Source organism: Lygodium microphyllum, chromosome 21 (assembly GCF_053477565.2).
Source record: "Lygodium microphyllum isolate KBCC chromosome 21, Lygodium_microphyllum_v1.1.10, whole genome shotgun sequence".
Lineage (NCBI taxonomy): Eukaryota > Viridiplantae > Streptophyta > Polypodiopsida > Schizaeales > Lygodiaceae > Lygodium > Lygodium microphyllum.
In genome coordinates, this window is record NC_141155.1 from 57,293,682 (window position 1) to 57,301,181 (window position 7,500).

The window sequence follows — 7,500 nt, forward strand, 5'->3', positions numbered from 1 at the left end:
CTTTCCGACGTAAAATAGCGGTGTTCGTATTTGCGATGCAAATAGCAACAGTGCTTAGACAAAAAACTGCGGACCGAAACTCGAGCGCGCTATTTTGTGCGAACAAACGAAAGAGAGAGCGAAAGGGAGAGCGAACTCCATCTTGCATTTGAGAGGGAGAGGGAGAGAAAGAGAGAAAGAGGGAGAATGAAAGCTTCTCATCGCCATCGCCGCCGTTCGTGAAGAAAAGAAGGAAGTGTATGGAGGGCAAAGAGGAGCTGACGAATCTATCCTCGGGCCTTTACGGTGAGTGCATTGTTCCTTCTTGCTTTGTTTTTATTTTTCCTATTTTCTTTTATTTGTTTTTGTTAAAATTCATGTGTGTTGAGAGAGGGAGAGGAAATGAGAAGGGGAGAGAAAGAGAGAAAAGGAAATAAGGAACGAGAAAGAGAGGGAGAAAACATTAAACATAATAGGGAAAGAGAGAAATAGAAGGAGAGGGAGAGGGAGGGAGAGAGAGAAGGAGGGAGAGGTTGTTGTGATTGTTGTTGTTGTTTTATTTCTTCTTTTCTTTTTTTATTGTTTGTTGTTATCGTGGTAGTGGTAGTGGTAGTGGTAGTTGTTGTTTAATTTCTTATTTTCTTGTTTGTTGTTTTTATGGTTGTCGTAGTAGTGGTAGTGGTAGTGGTAATGGTAACGGTAGCAGTAGTGGTAGTTGTTGTTTAATTTCTTCTCTTCTAGTTTGTTGTTGTTGTGGTAGTCGTAGTCATGTTCATAGTCGTGATTGTAGTAGTAGTACTAGTAGTAGTAATAGTAGTTTTTTTGTTTGTAGTAGTAGTAGTTTTTTTTTTCTTTTCTTTTCTTGTTTATTGTTGTTTAGTTTTCTTGTTTGTTGTTGTTGTTGTAGTAGTAGTTTTTTCTTCTTTTCTTGTTTGTTGTTATTGTAGTAGTAGTTGTTTTTGTTGTTTTTTTTTCTTCTTTTCTTGTTTATTGTAGTGGTAGTGGTTTGTTGTTGTGGTAGTCGTAGTCGTGGTTGTAGTAGTAGTAGTGGTGGTGGTGGTGGTGGTTTTCTTGTTTGTTGTTATTTTTTTCTTTTCTTTTCTTGTTTATTGTTGTTTAGTTTTCTTGTTTGTTATTGTTGTAGTAGTGGTAGTAGTAGTAGTTTTTTCTTATTTTCTTATTTTTTGTTATTGTTGTTGTTGTTGTTGTTGTAGTAGTTGTTGTTGATTTTTATTCTATTCTTATTTATTATAGTGGTAGTGGTAGTGGTAGTGGTAGTAGTAGTAGTAGTAGAGAGAGAGAGAGAGAGAGAGAGAGAGAGAGAGAGAGAGAGAGAGAGTTGTTGTGATAGTCGTAGTCGTAGTCGTGGTCGTGGTCGTAGTCGTGATTGTAGTAGTAGTACTAGTAGTAGTAATAGTAGTTTTCTTGTTTGTTGTTGTTGTTGTAGTAGTAATTTTTTTTCTTTTCTTGTTTATTGTTGTTTAGTTTTCTTGTTTTTTGTTGTTGTTGTAGTAGTAGTAGTTTTTTATTCTTTTCTTGTTTGTTGTTATTGTAGTAGTAGTAGTTGTTTGTTGTTGTTGTTATTGTTATTTTTTCTTCTTTTACTGTTTATTATAGTGGTAGTGGTAGTGGTTTGTTGTAGTCGTAGTCGTGGTTGTAGACGTAGTCATCGTAGTCGTGGTTGTAGTAGTAGTGGCGGTTTTCTTGTTTGTTGTTGTTGTTGTTGTGGTAGCAGTAGTAGTCTTTTCTTCTTTTCTTGTTTATTGTTGTTGTAGTAGTAGTAGTAGTTGTTGTTTTTTCTTCTTTTCTTGTTTATTGTAGTGGTAATGGTAGTGGTAGTGGTAGTGGTAGTGGTAGTGGTAGAGAGAGAGAGAGAGATGTTTTGTTAAAGGAAATGAGAGAGAGGGAGGATGAGAAAAAGGAAGAAGGAACGAAAGAGAGGGAATAAACATACAACATAATAAAGAAAGAGAAAAAGAGAGAGAGAGAGAGATGGAAGGAGAGGAGAGAATGAAAGGATAAAAAACAAAGAGAGAGTGGTGTCGAGGTCCGATGCAATACCACGAGACGGGAAACACTCTGACATACGTTAATTTGTGGGTGGGTGGAGATTTTACATACGTTAATTTTTGCTGAGTTACAAGAGAAGAAATTCCTTCTCAAATAATTTAAGAAAGAAAAAAAGAACGATAACAAAAACAAATTGTTTGTCGTAACGTAGACAAAATGGAAAACGATGAAGGTCGTGATGTTCAAGATCGCGAGGCGTATCTTAATCAGTGTGTCCCATGTCCTTGCTCTCAATGTAAGCTGAGAATTAGACGAGAACGTCGATTGTCTATAGAACACGTACGACGCTTTGGCGAGTTTCAATCTGAGATCATTGATCAGCTGATCTTAGATTTTGAGCAAACGGTAAGAGAAGTTTATATCAATCATGCATTGTATTCGCAAGCTAATTGAATACCATATATAAAAAGATTGCATGTGGCTGGTAAATTTTCTATCCAGGGAAGTAACGTCTCGTCCCAAGGAGGAGTGCACCCTTTGCGGCCAGTTAGAAGAGTTCGTGGGCGTGCGATGGATGGAGTGCCTGAGCCAATCCACCACTTGGAAGGTACTACCCAATCTATACTGTCAATACCAGAGGAGACATGCAGCCTTTGAGACTTACCTACAATCTTGGAGCTTGAGATGGAGGCAATGATTGATGCATTGATGCCCATGGATGTCGAGACTTCTGATCCGCCTAGAGAGGAAGCATCCATACCATTATATGATGGGTGTCGAGTATCTTACCTGAAGACATCTGATCCGCTTAGAGAGAAAGCATCCATACCATTATATGATGTCGAGACTTCTCATCCGCTTAGAGAGGAAGCATCCATACCATTATATGATGGGTGCCGAGTATCTTGCCTGAAGACATTGCTTTGCACTCCTAAGTGTACAAGCAAAATACGGGTGGAGCGATGCGAGTGTGACTGAGTTGATAAGGTACCTTGTACGTACGCTTTGTTGATTTCTTTTCGGCACTATCATTAACAATATTTGTGCCTTTTCAAGGTGTTTTATGATTTTTTTCATGTTATTGAAGTATCATATATTACAACTTGCAAATACCATGTCTGAGTCTCGTGATGATGCACGACATGCTTTACGAAAGCTTGGCATGGACTATAACAACATCCATGCATGGATCAACAATTGCATACTGTTTCGAGGAGAATACAAGACTATGGAGACATGTCCAAAGTGTGGTGCTCACAGGTATCGGCAGGACTTGCAAGGGCAAACCATCCCTCAAAAAGTTCTTATACACTTTTCGCTTATTCTCTGCATAAACCACATGTTTTGTACGTTCGACATGGCGAGCTTGACAATGTGGCATGCGTAGAATAGGTCCATAGATGGAGTTAACAAATATCAGCGGATTTATGCGCATGGAGCCACATTGACTCTACCTTCCTAGGCTTTGCCCGAGAGCCTAGGAATCTTCAGCTCGGTCTTGCAATGGATAGCATGAACCCATTCGGTCTGCACTCAACTTCTTACAGTGTGTGGTCTATAGTCCTTATCAACTACAATATCCCTCCATGGTTTTCTACGAAGAAATGACATCTCATCCTTAGCTTACTCGTTCCAAGCCACTACAAAGTCAAAAATATGAACGTGTATCTTCGTCCATTAGTCAATGAGCTTAAGATTTTTGTGGGAGGAGGGGGTCACCGTGCAAGATATGAGCAAGCGCGATGGTCGATGGTCCGCCTATATTCAAGCCATTTTCATGTGGACGATGCATGACTTTTTGGGATTTGGAGAGTGCTCAGGTAAGTAGGTTTTTGTTCTCATTGATAATATCTATCATAGCTTGTTCAAGTTTGTATTCAATGGATAGAGGTGTTGGGACAAGTCTGGTTACCTCAAGTTATCATGCATGTCCATTGTGCAGGCCACAATTAGACTCTCGAAGGTCACAAACCATGAAGAAGATGGTATATCAAGGACTCGCCGCTTTCTTGCCAGAGGGTCATGAACTCAAGGAAGGTTTTCTTGGACGACCTCCAACATGTATGAATGCCCAAAGTTGGTATGAGCTGAAAATGGTCCACACAGAGTCACATCCAAACGGAATGCGACGATTCTCAGTTTTCTATGAGTTGCCATATTGGACAACCTTACAGATCAACCACTTGTTGGATCCCATGCATATTTTCAAGAACGTGGGCAGCTTGCTATGGGACCACATCACATGAAAGAGAGACAATATAGGGGCACAAATGGATTTGAAGGAGGTAGGCAAGATGGAGGCGCTTTGGCCGCCGCAGTCAAGTGCTGATGGTCGCTTGCAGCAGCTACCTCATACTCCTTGGGTTTTGTCCACTAAAGAAGAGCGCATTGTGAAGCAAATAGTTAAGTCTATCAGCACTCCAACGGGTATGATGTGTTCTCTCAGGTCTGCGTTTTTCAAAGACGACAAATTATCAGGGCTAAAATCTCATGATTGGCATAAGATATGCCAGGTTTGTACTACGAATGGATTGTAAGTGACTTGCGTATTTTGCCATTTGGAGTGTAGTCGTTGTTCATAATGCTTTCTTATTTGTGGCAATTTGTACTACCGATCGCATTCGCAGGATGCCTTACTCCAGAAATATGTGGGGTAATTTACAGGTTGCCGACTTTAGTGTAATGGATCTTATAGAAGGAGATTAAGACGTCCTCTATTGAATCCGCGAGACAGGGAGTAGTGGAGACGGTCTGTCTCTTTAAGAAATACCTGCCTACCAGCATTCTCACGATACAAATCCACCTTCTTGTGCATCTTGTAGATGGAGCGGAGATTGCTGGACCTATCCATACGTGATGGATGTTCTTCTTGGAGCACTTCATGAAAACCCCGAAAGGCTTTGTGCGACAATGAGCTTGGCCAGAAGGTAGCATGGCTGAAGGTTGATTGGTGTTTGAGGCGCTATTGCATATTTTACAATGGCTACCAACGGTAGATTCAGACAACAGTATGCTATAGTTGCTGAAGGACGATGATAGATTGACTGGAGATGTGGTGGTTGGAAATGGGGTTGAAAAAAAAATGATGCTACAATGGAGGAGAAAGTAAATCGCTTTTGTATGTTGCACCATGCCTCTATGGAGATGTGGCTCGCTAGGTACCAGCAAGCTAGGAAATATCGAGAGGAAGCGCGATCTGAATTTCGACGTAGTATGCGCCATTGATCGATTTGATATCCCAAGGGCATGGAGGAGATGCTGCGGTTTATGTCAACGCGAATGGTTGCATGGAGCTTTGACCGCAGCGTCTCGCGAAGGTACAAAGGTCTCAATCAAGGAGTGGGAATTCTTGAGGGGATGTAGTCCAAAGGTGATGACGTGTTTAGGGTTTGTCATATCTATATTTTATATGCGACAACTAATTGAGTGTTTCAATGTATAGTACAAAATATATAGTGCAACGTGGTCACGCGGACGGCATTTCTACGTGGAGCGTATCGACAAAATGCACTCCACAATAGATTGTGGTATCATGGCAAGGTTCGAGCAAGAGAGCCGACGATGAGCAACAGATTCAAACATGGTTATAGAAGAGATGTAGTATTTTGGAAACTTGTAAAGTATTGTCATGGTGGATTACCGTAGCTTCTCCATGATCTTATTCGATGTGCAGTGGTTCAAAGTGGTACTTGAAGGAGTTAGAGCAACAGTTCGACGGGGTCCATCTTGATTTCTCAAAATAGATTCCGAAAAAAAATGGACGGATTTGTACGACACGTTTGTGTTGCCGGCCCATTGTGAACAGGTGCATGAACTCGTGTTTTTTAATTGTATTACGACATGATACATGTCACAATAGTTAAATCTCTCTTGTACGTGATTGTGAACATGGAATTTTCTATCTAAACCCCCGACAATCCGATGGTGGTACATTATACCTTCAGCTCCCCAAAGTGTGAGAGTATATTATCAAAGCGATGTCCTGAGCATAGATGAGGACAATATGTAAATAGAGGGGTTGATATTGTAAGGGATGGAGGCCACCGAAAGCTTGGATCATGTAGAGGAGCCAGCATCGGGTAATAATGATGAAAATACAGGAGTTCATGAATTCTTTGAGAACGAGGTGGACTCATTCTTTTGTGGTGACATGTCTATCGACCTTCCAGTGTATGCGGAGTTGTGTTAAGAGATTGACATGGGACCATAGGGTACTTCATACTTGGAGCATCCACCTACTCAATTCGTTGACTAATCGCTTATAAGGATACATAAGATATGCATTTTAAGTAAGATCATTTTTTATAGATTTATATTACCATGCTTTGTATGATTTATATTGATTATGCTAACATCATTTTTTGTCTGTGTAGGTGACCTTTGTGGATATTTAGATCATCAAGATGAGTCGAGGGATGAGCGATGAGGAGCTGCAGGAGATCTTCACACATATGTCTCCAGATCAGATGGCAAGATTCAGAGACATGGTAGACCAGGAGTTGTCTTGGGCACCGTCTGGCCGCTCTATTAGATCTCCTTCGGCGTGATCTGATGCTTCAGTTTCTAGTAGACGAGGTCGACGCTCTAGACTTGGGCCAGACGGAGGGAGTGGTTCAGGAGGATGATGCAGAGATCCGGATGCAGTGAGCCCGCGGTCGGCTCGGGATACAGGTGCTACTCCTCACTCTCGTGGCGATTCGAGAGAGCGTGGCTCAGGTGGTTGCTGTGGAGGCACGGACGCGGTGTCTCCATCTTGTCGTTCTGCTGAAGTTGCATCGCCTCCGAGATTCGTCACACCTGTGGGGACGTCTACTCCACTCACTCCGACTTTTGCTCAGCCGTCCATAGGTGGCACCCCTATGGGTGCTACTCTAATAGATACTACCCCGGTAGGTACACTGGGTATACAAGGGTCTCCTAGATATACCCAGGAGCGTGGTCGCAGGTGGGAGAGGACCTATCTTAGGCATACCCTAGAGGGGTATGCCTACCTTGTAGACGATAGGTCAGGAGCCATCATCATGAATGATGAGGGGAGGAGGGTGATGGCTCACATGACAGAGTTGTGCCAACAAGTTTTTCGGCACAACGTCTTAGATCATTGGAAGAACATACTGGAGGAGAGCAAGGACTACATAGTAGCATCCTTGCATGAGGAGTTTCTAGTACCAGCCGCAACAGATAAGTTTTCTACGGGCTAGATGATGGAGTACATGCATGCATATATGTCACACATACGATCGGACATACGCAAGGCACTCAAGAGTGCAGCTTCAAAGCCTAAGTGGCTAGACATGGACGACTGGCGCCAACTCAAGGAGGAGGTTATAGATTCTCTAGGACGTTGGAGATAGCAGCACGAGGCGGTGAGAGCACGACTAGAGGTCAGAGTGGTCCATCATCTTGGGAGTGGCGGCCACATGACATATCTGGAGGACTTTGTAAGTTTTTCTTTTGTTTTGCTTGCTTATTTTTTTGCAATATCCTTTGTACTGACAATCGTGTTTCTAA